At 37.4% G+C, this 12,317-nt stretch overlaps 1 protein-coding gene across 2 annotated transcripts in view; it reads right to left on the bottom strand.

The window, feature by feature from the left end:
* ASXL3 (ASXL transcriptional regulator 3) overlaps positions 1-12,317 on the bottom strand; it is a 171,681-nt gene that overhangs the window by 63,595 nt on the left and 95,769 nt on the right. The gene's annotated exons all lie outside the window — the stretch shown is intronic.

Below are 12,317 nucleotides of genomic sequence, written 5' to 3'. Positions count from 1 at the left end.
TGTCATGCAGAGCACTAAGCACTGGAGTATATCAGAAGATTCCTATTCAGGGTAATTTAAGGGTAATACTTTAAAACAGCAATCCTTTATAAAAACATTAGCTGTGAGGCCTGAAATGCCAGTATGCTTTGTAGGATCATTCTACAACTCAGGTACAATGACCTCCAACAGATGGCTGTATATAGAGTCCACAATTCGAAATTATGAAACACAAGGGAACAATCCACCATAAGGGACAGTCAGCTGATGCATCAAACAGAAGAATTACCACTCTCAGTTGCTTGAGTTAAGAGAGTCACTTGAATGTGATTTTAATAGAGTGTGATTTAAATCAAGGGGCAGCAAATTATTGCCCATGAACTATATCCAGTCCAGTGGCTGCTGGTAAATAAACTTTTACTGGAACATAGGCATGCCCAATTGTTTAGATACTGTCTAGATGTGCCTTCGCACTACAATGCTGAGTTGAATAGTTGTGACAGAAATCGCATGACTCGCAAAGCCTACAGCATTTACTCTCTGGCCCCTAACAGAAAAACTTGCTGTCCCTTGTTTTAAACAATAGAAACAAAAATGGAAATAAACTCATTATGAAAAAACAGGACACTGTAATTTTAAAAATAGGCAGATTTGAAACAGAAACAGATAGAACTTCTAGAAATGAAAATTTAGTTTAAAAATTTTTTTAAATATTCCATGGATACAATGAAATAACTATAGAATAAATATAGAGTTGATGAAAATATCTAGAATGCAGCATTAAAAATGATGAGTCAAAAAAGCAGGATAGAGAAAAAATAAAGGGAATGGAATAAGCAGTCAGGATACACATTTACAGGAGTTTGAGAATGAAAAAACACAGCAAATGGCAGAGAGGCAATATTTGAAGAGCTAATGTCTGAAAGTTTTAGAACTGAAAAAATGACAAGAGTCCTCAAATAAAGCAACATACCAAATCTCAAAAAGGATAAATACCCATTCCTCCATCCGATGTGTTGAAATAGCAAAATATCAAAAATAAAAGGAATACCTTAAAACAATTTTGAACAAAAATAGATTACCTCCAAAGGGATCACAATAAGACACAGGAGCCTTATCATCAATAAATTACAGATGACAATGAAATATCTTCAAAGGGCCAAAAGAAAAGAAGCATTGATCTAGAATTTCGTTAATAATAAAGTCCCTTTAAATGGCAATGATATTAACGATATAAGAATATTTTCAGTATCCAAAATGGAAACTATCCCTTAAAGAATCTTGCTGAAAAAGTACTAGTGGATGTTCTTAACAAATAAAGAAATTAACTCAAAGAAGGAATGAGTGGGTTGCAGAAGCAATGACAAACTAAAAGATTAACAGACATGAGTAACTCCAAATAAACATTAACAGTGAAAAATAATACTAACAACTAATGAGAATTAAAACAAAATGGAAAACAAACAAACAAACAACAGGAGACAGCAATTGCATGAGAGACAGGAAGGTGTGATTGAAATGAGAACACCATATAACCCTGGCACTGTTTGGAAACAGGAGAGATACTGTTAGTTCTTCATTTGTTAAAACTCTATAGGTAGTGTCCTTCTTTGTTTCTTGTAAGAGTCTTTCTTTTGAAGTCTATTTTGTCTGATATGAGAATTGCTACTCCAGCTGATTTCCATTTGCATGCAAGGGATCAATCCAAGAAGAAGATTTAACAATTGTAAATATTTATGCACCCAATTTAGGAGAACCTCAATACATAAGGCAAATGCTAACTGCCATAAAAGGGGAAATTGACAGTAACATAATCATAGTAGGGGACTTTAACACCCCACTTTCACCAATGGACAGATCATCCAAAATGAAAATAAATAAGGAAACACAAGCTTTAAATGATACATTAAACAAGATGGACTTAATTGATATTTATAGGACATTCCATCCAAAAACTCTATAGGCAGTCAATGGGAGAAATGGAAAAGACTTATAACTTCCAAATAAATTCATGGAAGGAAAACTCAATCACATGAAGGCATAAAAGGAGAAAAAAATTTTTTGATTAAGTCCCCAACACAGTAAAAAAGTACAAATGGATTTCATATTAGATTTTAAAAGTAACACAATCTGATTATATGCTGCTTTACAGGAGACATACTTAAAATAAAAATCACATGGAACAGAAGAAAATGAGGAGATAAACTAAGAAATACCAGGCAGACATTCAAAACAACAAAAAAAGCAATACTACAATATTAACATCGAAGATAAACAAAGGTAAATAAAACCTTATTGGGGATAAGAAAGTAATTCCTTGAGTATAAAAGGAATAATTCACTGGAAAGATACAATGACCTAGAGCCTGCATCTATTTCAACAGCATAGCATTCAAAATTTAAAATTGAAAGAATTAAAAAGAGAAACTGGCACTACATAATGCCAGTGGAACATCTGAACATATTTTACCAGACACTGAGATAACAAGCAAAAAACTTGTCTTATGAATACCAAGGACTTTAAAAACTCAATAATCAATCCTAAACCAATGAATTTAACATAGGACACTGCACTGAGCCCTTAAGAGAAAGCAATTTTTTGGTCAGCACTCAGGAAACAGTAAAGAAGACAAAAAAACAACAAAAAAAACCAAAAACTGACCACTGAGTCTCAACAATACTGAAGAATAATATAAAACCTCATCTCTCTATCCACAAAGAAGTAAAATTAGATATCAGTAACAGAAACATAGCAACTCTCCAATCTTCCCACACTCATTATGTATTTGGACATTTGGAAGTACACTTCTAAGTATCTCGTAAGTTAAAGAAATGTTTTGTAATGGAAATTACAAAATATTTACATTCTAAATAATAATGCCAAAATTTGTAAAATGCACCAGAATTTGTTTTAAAAATAAATTGTATATATTCAAGAGTAGAAAAAATATTGAAAATTGAAGAGTTAAGTGTGCAAATCAAGAAGTTAATGAATGAACTATAGAATAAAGACTGGAGAAAGAAGAAAGGAGAAAGATTGTAGAGGAGCAGCTTCAAGATGGCGGAAGAGTAAGACGTGGAGATCACCTTCCTCTCCACAGATACATCAGAAATACATCTACAGGTGGAACTGCTCCTACAGAACACCTACTGAACGCTGGCAGAAGACCTCAGACTTCCCAAAAGGCAAGAAACTCCCCACGTACCTGGGTAGGGCAAAAGAAAAAAGAAATAACAGAGACAAAAGAATAGGGACGGGATCTGCACCAGTGGGAGGGAGCTGTGAAGGAGGAAAGGTTTCCACGCACTAGGAAGGCCCTTCGCGGGCGGAGACTGTGGGTGGCGGAGAGGGGAAGCTTCGGATCAATGGAGGAGAGCGCAGCAACAGGGGTGCAGAGGGCAAAGGAGAGAGATTCCCACACAGAGGATTGGTGCCGACCAGCACTCACCAGCCCAAGAGGCTTGTCTGCTCACCCGCCGGGATGGGTGGGGGCTGGGAGCTGAGGCTCCGGCTTTGGAGGTTGGATACCAGGGAGAGGACTGGGGTTGGCGGCATGAACACAGTCTGAAGGGGGTTAGTGCGCCACAGCTAGCTGGAAGGGAGTCCGGGAAAAAGTGTGGAGCTGCCGAAGAGACACGAGGTTTTTTCTTGCCTCTTTGTTTCCTGGTGCGCGAGGGGAGGGGATTCAGAGTGCCGCCTAAACAAACTCCAGAGACGGGCACGAGCTGCGGTTATCAGCGCGGACCCCAGAGACGGGCATGAGATGCTAAGGCTGCTGCTGCCGCCACCAAGAAGCCTGTGTGCAAGCACAGGTCACTCTCCACACCGCCCCTCCCGGGAGCCTGTGCAGTCCGCCACGGCCAGGCTCCCGTGAGCCGGGGACAACCTCCCCGGGAGAATGCACGGCGCGCCTCAGGCTGCTGCAACATCATGCCGGCCTCTGCCACCTCAGGCTCACCCCATATCTGTAACCCTCCCTCCCCCTGGCCTGAGTGAGCCAGAGCCCCCGAATCAGCTGCTCCTTTAACCCCGTCCTGTGTGAGCAAAGAACAGACGCCCTCAGGCGACCTATATGCAGAGGTGGGTCCAAATCCAAAGCTGAACCCCAGGAGCTGTACGAACAAAGAAGAGAAAGGGAAATCTCTCCCAGCAGCCTCAGGAGCAGCAGATTAAATCTCCACAATCAACTGGATGTACCCTGCATATGTGGAATACCTGAATAGGCAAAGAATCATCCCAAATTGAGGAGGTGGCCTTTTGGAGACAAAAGATATACTACTTTTTCCCCTTTTTCTCTTTTTGTGAGTGTGTATGTGTATGCTTCTGTGTGTGATTTTGTCTGTATAGCTTTGCTTTCACCATTTGTCCTAGGGTTCTGTCCGTCTGGGTTTTTTGTGGTTTTTTTTTTTACTTAAAAAAATTCTTTTTCTTCATAATTATTATTCATTTTAATAACTTTATTTTACTTTATTTCATTTTATTTTATCCTCTTTCTTTCTTTCCTTCTATTTTTTCTCCCTTTTATTCTGAGCCATGTGGAAGAAAGGTTCTTGGTGCTCCAGCCAGGAGTCAGGGCTGTGCTGCTGAGGTGGGAGAGCCAAGTTCAGGACACTGGTCCATAAGAGACCTCCCAGCTCCATGTAATATCAAATGGCAAAAATCTCCCAGAGATCTCCACCTCAACGCCATGACCCAGCTTCACTCAATGACCAGCAACCTACAGTGCTGGACACCCTATGCCAAACAACTACCAAGACAGGAACACAGCCCCATCCATTAGCAGAGAGGTTGACTAAAATCATAATAAGGCCACAGACACCCCAAAACACACCACCAGACGTGGACCTGCCCACCGGAAAGACAAGATCCAGCCTCATCCACCACAACACAGGCACTAATCCCCTCCACCAGGAAGCCTACACAACCCACTGAACCAACCTTAGCCACTGGGGACAGACACCAAAAACAATGGGAACTACGAACCTGCAGCCTGCGAAAAGGAGACCCCAAATGCAGTAAGTTAAGCAAAATGAGAAGACAGAATAACACACAGCAGATGAAGGAGCAAGGTAAAAACCAACCAGACCTAATAAATGAAGAGGAAATAGGCAGTCTACCTGGAAAAGAATTCAGAATAATGATAGTAAAGATGATCCAAAATCTTGGAAATAGAAAAGACAAAATACAAGAAACTTTTAACAAGGACCTAGAAGAACTAAAGAGCATACAAACAATGACGAACAACACAATAAAAGAAATTAAAAATTCTCTAGAAGGGATAAATAGCAGAATAACTGAGGCAGAAGAATGGATAAGTGACCTGGAAGATAAAATAGTGGAAATAACTACTGCAGAGCAGAATGAAGAAAAAAGAATGAAAAGAACTGAGGACAGTCTCGGAGACATCTGGGACAACATTAAACGCACCAACATTCGAATTACAGAGGTCCCAGAAGAAGAGAAAAAGAAAGGGACTGAGAAAATATTTGAAGAGATTATAGTTGAAAACTTCCCTATATGGGAAAGGAAATAGTTAATCAAGTCCAGGAAGCACAGAGAGTCCCATACAGGATAAATCCAAGGAGAAACACGCCAAGACACATATTAAACTATCAAAAATTAAATACAAAGAACAAATATTAAAAACAGCAAGGGAAAAACAACAAATAACACACAATGGAATCCCCATAAGGTTAACAGCTGATCTTTCAGCAGAAACTCTCCAAGCCAGAAGGGAGTGGCAGGACATATTTAAAGCGATGAAGGAGAAAAACCTACAATCAAGATTACTCTACCCAGCAAGGATCTCATTCTGATTTGATGGAGAAATTAAAACCTTTACAGACAAGCAAAAGCTGAGAGAGTTCAGCACCACCAAACCAGCTTTACAACAAATGCTAAAGGAACTTCTATAGGCAGGAAACACAAGAGAAGGAAAAGACCTACAATAACAAACCCAAAACAATTAAGAAAATGGGAATAGGAACATACATATCAATAATTACCTTAAATGTAAATGGATTAAATGCTCCCACGAAAAGACACAGACTCGCTGAATGGATACAAAAATAAGACCCGTTTATATGCTGTCTACAAGAGACCCACTTCAGACCTAGGGACACATACAGACTGAAAGTGAGGGGATGGAAGAAGATATTCCATGCAAATGGAAATCAAAAGAAAGCTGGAGTAGCAATTCTTATATCAGACAAAACAGACTTTAAAATAAAGACTATTAGAAGACACAAAGAAGGACACTACATAATGATCAAGCGATCGATCCAAGAAGAAGATATAACAATTGTAAATATTTATGCACCCAACATAGGAGCACCTCAATACATAAGGCAAATACTAACAGCCATAAAAGGGGAAATCAACAGTAACACAATCATAGTAGGGGACTTTAACACCCCACTTTCACCAAGGATAGATCATCCAAAATGAAAATAAATAAGGAAACACAAGCTTTAAATGATACATTAAACAAGATGGACTTAATTGATATTTATAGGACATTCCACCCAAAAACAACAGAATACACATTCTTCTCAAGTGCTCATGGAACATTCTCCAGGATAGATCATATCTTGGGTCACAAATCAAGCCTCGGTAAATTTAAGAAAATTGAAATCGTATCAAGTATCTTTTCCGACCACAGCGCTATGAGACTAGATATCAATTAGAGGAAAAGATCTGTAAAAAATACAAACACATGGAAGCTACACAGTACACTACTTAATAACCAAGTGATCATTGAAGAAATCAAAGAGGAAATAAAAAAATACCTAGAAAAAAATGACAATGGAGACACGACGACCCAAAACCTATGGGATGCAGGAAAAGCACTGCTAAGAGGGAAGTTTATAGCAATACAATCCTACCTTAAGAAACAGGAAACATCTCAAATAAACAACCTAACCTTGCACCTAAAGCAATTAGAGAAAGAAGAACAAAAAACCCCAAAGTTAGCAGAAGGAAAGAAATCATAAAGATCATATCAGAAATAAATGAAAAAGAAGTGAAGGAAACAATAGCAAAGATCAATAAAACTAAAAGCTGGTTCTTTGAGAAGATAAACAAAATTGATAAACCATTAGCCAGACTCATCAAGAAAAAAAGGGAGAAGACTCAAATCAATAGAATTAGAAATGAAAAAGGAGAAGTAACAGCTGACACTGCGGAAATACAAAGGATCATGAGAGATTACTACAAGCAACTCTATGCCAATAAAATGGACAACCTGGAAGAAATGGACAAATTCTTAGAAATGCACAACCTGCCGGGACTGAACCAGGAAGAAATAGAAAATATGAACAGACCAATCACAAGCACTGAAATTGAAACTGTGATTAAAAATCTTCCAACAAACAAAAGCCCAGGACCAGATGGCTTCACAGGTGAATTCTAGCAAACATTTAGAGAAGAGTTAACAACTATCCTTCTCAAACTCTTCCAAAATATAGCAGAGGGAGGAACACTCCCAAACTCATTCTACGAGGCCACCATCACCCTGATACCAAAACCAGACAAAGATGTCACAAAGAAAGAAAACTACAGGCCAATATCACTGATGAACATAGATACAAATATCCTCTACAAAATACTAGCAAACAGAATCCAACAGCACATTAAAAGGATCATACACCATGATCAAGTAGGGTTTATTCCAGGAATGCAAGGATTCTTCAATATACGCAAATCAATCAACGTGATACACCATGTTAACAAACTGAAGGAGAAAAACCATATGATCATCTCAATTGATGCAGAGAAAGCTTTCAACAAAATTCAACACCCATTTATGATAAAAACCCTGCAGAAAGTAGGCATACAGGGAACTTTCCTCAACATAATAAAGGCCATATATGACAAACCCATAGCCAACATCATCCTCAATGGTGAAAAACTGAAACCATTTCCACTAAGATCAGGAACAAGACAAGGTTGCCCACTCTCACCACTATTATTCAACATATTTAGGGAAGTTTTAGCCACAGCAATCAGAGAAGAAAAAGAAATAAAAGGAATCCAAATTGGAAAAGAAGAAGTAAAGCTGTCACTGTTTGCAAATGACATGATACTATACATAGAGAATCCTAAAGACTATACCAGAAAACTACTAGAGCTAATCAAAGAATTTGGTAAAGTAGCAGGATACAAAATTAATGCCCAGAAATCTCTTGCATTCCTATACACTAATGATGAAATATCTGAAAGTGAAATTAAGAAAACACTCCCATTTACCATTGCAACAAAAAGAATAAAATATCTAGGAATAAACCTACCTAAGGAGACAAAAGACCTGTATGCAGAAAATTATAAGACATTGATGAAAGAAATTAAAGATGATACAAATACATGAAGAGATATACCATGTTCTTGTACTGGAAGAATCAACATTGTGAAAATGACTCTACTCCCCAAAACAATCTACAGATTCAATGCAATCCCTATCAAACTACCACTGGCGTTTTTCACAGAACTAGAACAAAAAATTTCACAATTTGTGTGGAAGCACAAAAGACCCCGAATAGCCAAAGCAATCTTGAGAATGAAAAATGGAGCTGGAGGAATCAGGCTCCCTGACTTCAGACTATAATACAAAGCTACAGTATCAAGACAGTATGGTACTGGCACAAAAATAGAAATATACATCAATGGAACAGGATAGAAAGCCCAGAGATAAACCCACGCACATACGGTCACCTTATCTTTGATAAAGGAGGCAAGAATATACAGTGAAGAAAAGACAGCCTCTTCAATAAGTGGTGCTGGGAAAACTGGACAGGTACATGTAAGAGTATGAAATTAGAACACTCCCTAACACCATACACAAAAATAAACTCAAAATGGATTCAAGACCTAAATGTAAGGCCAGACACTATCAAACTCTTAGAGGAAAACATAGGCAGAACACTCTATGACATAAATCACAGCAAGATCCTTTTTGACCCACCTCCTAGAGAAATGGAAATAAAAACAAAAATAAACAAATGGGACCTAAGGAAACTTAAAAACTTTTGCACATCAAAGGAAACCATAAACAAGACCAAAAGACAACCCTCAGAATGGGAGAAAATATTTGCAAATGAAGCAACTGACAAAGGATTAATCCCCCAAATTTACAAGCAGCTTATGCAGCTCAATATCAAAAAAACAAACAACCCAATCCAAAAATGGGCAGAAGACCTAAACAGACATTTCTCCAAAGAAGATATACAGATTGCCAACAAACACATGAAAGAATGCTCAACATCATTAAACATTAGAGAAATGTGAATCAAAACTACAATGAGATATCATCTCACACCGGTCAGAATGGCCATCATCAAAAAATGTGGAAACAATAAATGCTGGAGAGGGTGTGGAGAAAAGGGAACCCTCTTGCACTGTTGGTGGGAATGCAAATTGATACAGCCACTATGGAGAACAGTATGGAGGTTCCTTAAAAAACTACAAATAGAACTACCATACGACCCAGCAATCCCACTACTGGGCATATACCCTGAGAAAACCATAATTCAAAAAGTGTCATGTACCAAAATGTTCATTGCAGCACTATTTACAATAGCCAGGACATGGAAGCAACCTAAGTGTCCAACGACAGATGAATGGATAAAGAAGATGTGGCACATATATACAATGGAATATTACTCAGTCGTAAAAAGAAATGAAATTGAGTTATTTGTAATGTGGTGGATGGACCTAGAGTCTGTCATACAGAGTGAAGTAAGTCAGAAAGAGAAAAAGAAATACCGTATGCTAACACATATATATGGAATCTAAGGAAAAAAAAAAAAAGTCATGAAGAACCTAGGGGCAAGACAGGAATAAAGACACAGACCTACTAGAGAATGGACTTGAGGATATGGGGAGGGGGAAGGGTAAGGTGGGACAAAGTGAGAGAGTGGCATGGACATATATACACTACCAAATGTAAAATTGATAGCTAGTGGGAAGCAGCCACATAGCACAGGGAGATCAGCTCAGTGCTTTGTGACCACCTAGAGGGGTGGGATAGGGAGGGTAGGAGGGAGGGAGACGCAAGAGGGAAGAGATATGGGAACATATGTATATGTATAACTGATTCACTTTGTTATAAAGCAGAAACTAACACACCATTGTAAAGCAATTATATTCCAATGAAGATGTTTAAAAAAAAGGAGAAAGATTGTAAAGAATAAGAGTAGACATTCATGAAATAGAAAAGAATGAAGACCATCAAGAACAGAAAAAGGATTTTTTTATTAAGACTAATAAAATAGGTATAAATCTAGTGAGAGATGGCATAAATAAACATGAATAGGAATGAAAGGTAGGCACATAATTTGAGATACAGTATAGATATACCAGGCAAATAAAACTATAATTAAAATTTGATTTTAAAAAGTATAATATGCATAAAAATCATACTAGTATGACTTTAGCCAATATCTTTGAAGACATAAAGTATTTCAAGTTTGCAAATTTTCAAATTATATTAAAAATAGCAAACCTCAATAAATTTTTGAAAACTTTTGTGAAATAAATAGACAACCCCTCCTTCCCCACATACATGCACAGCACATATTACAAATAGCTCTAAAGACGAATTTTACCAATACATCAAGGAACTCTCCCACCACTCATTTTATACTTATTCCAGTGAATACGTAAGGAAAGCTCTTCAGTTCACTTTATGAAGTTAATATAACTTTTATTCCAAAATAAGGACAAAGACAATATGAGAGAGAAAATCTGTTAGCCAATCTCACTTATAAACACAAAAACGTACAAAAATTTCATCTATTTTTTTTTTTAATCTAAAGCATGCCCAACAAACTCCTAACATTTGTTAGGAATGAAGTCAAGGTGACAGGTATAGAGATGTATGTTTTATTAGCATCTCTATTTTTCTATATGTTTCAAGTATTTCACAGGGAAATAAAATAGACTACAAGAAGAGAAGAATTAGGAAGAAGCTTATTTTCTCAGCAGAGAAGGCAAAGGCAAAACCTAGAGACAGAAATGCTGAAAATACAGGAAAGGAATTTGCTTAATGCTTATGTATGGCTGAAATACTCTCCATATGAGGGAGTTGAGGTCATTTACCAAGAGTAACTTTGGGAAGGAGTATTGGGGAAATGAGAAGATCATAAAATTTTAGAAACATGTATTATGGACAATGTGAGAAGTAGAACTTATGCTGTTGGTTACTATTTGGTATGGTTCAGCATATTTAAGGGTATCAGGGGAAAAAAAAGACTATGTGCCTCTCTAAATGTTTTATGACAAAGTCAAGAGAAGATCTATTTCAAAGATGTCCATCTAAGCAAAAATATGTTTTATAGTTTTGGAACAAAGACAGAGCAGATGAACTTACTGCTAAATTTGTTGCCACACAGGATGTTTAATTCCATTTTAATTATCCTTACATACTCTTAATTGGCTTAAGAACAAGCTCATTATATCTGATTGTCTTATCTCATTAAAGCTGGTACCTCATCTCCCTACACTAAGCAGAGGAAGAAAAGAGGTAGTCATTTTAGTGTCTAATTCCTGGACACTAGAGAGTATAAAGTAGCTGAGGTCCGGAGAAGCAGAGAAGAGAAGCAACAACTGCCAAATTGCCACAACAAGTGTCTGTGCTATAGAAGATGACACTTTGTAGTCATAATAAAAATCATGGGAAGGTGTCTGATCAGGATCAGGGAAATTATTATTTTGACCAAAGGGAGTCGAAGAGCACCAATCTAAGTAAAGGCTGCAGACTTTGGAGACCTTGCTGGCTTAAAGCGTCCTATTTCCCAGAAGGGAAGCCACACAGGATTTGTGCATAAAATGTGCACACAAGATGCACTCACATACACTCACACAGAGGGAAGGAGCACGTGAAAGAGGCAGACCAAGGCCTTTGGTTGCAAGAGGAACTGCCCAAAGAAATACAGAAAGAGTTCAAAACGAGAGTTCTCCGTTGTCTCAAAGAAATTAGAGACGAATGGATTCTGAAAGAGCTCAGAGAAGAAAAATAGGCTTTCAAAGAGTAAAGTCTAAGGAAAAAAAATTATCAGAGGGCAAAATCTAATCATCTACGACATAAATCCAAGTGCCCTTTACAAATGAAGAAATTGTGTAAACAGTCTACCGGGGAGCACTGAATCCATTACCATATAGTACCAGAGGGTTAGTGAACTATGGAGATTATGGTAAAAAAAAAAAAAATAGATTATTAAATGTTAACAACCTTGATGTTTAAAAAATAATATAACAAAAACATGGAGTTAAGAGGGACTATAAGTATAATTATCTCCCTATCCATTATAATATATTGTCCAAAGCTTGAGTAGTTAAAAAGA

The sequence above is a fragment of the Balaenoptera ricei genome, chromosome 14 (assembly GCF_028023285.1).
Source record: "Balaenoptera ricei isolate mBalRic1 chromosome 14, mBalRic1.hap2, whole genome shotgun sequence".
In the NCBI taxonomy this organism is placed as follows: Eukaryota; Metazoa; Chordata; class Mammalia; order Artiodactyla; family Balaenopteridae; genus Balaenoptera; species Balaenoptera ricei.
This window is presented reverse-complemented; position numbering and strand designations above follow the sequence as displayed.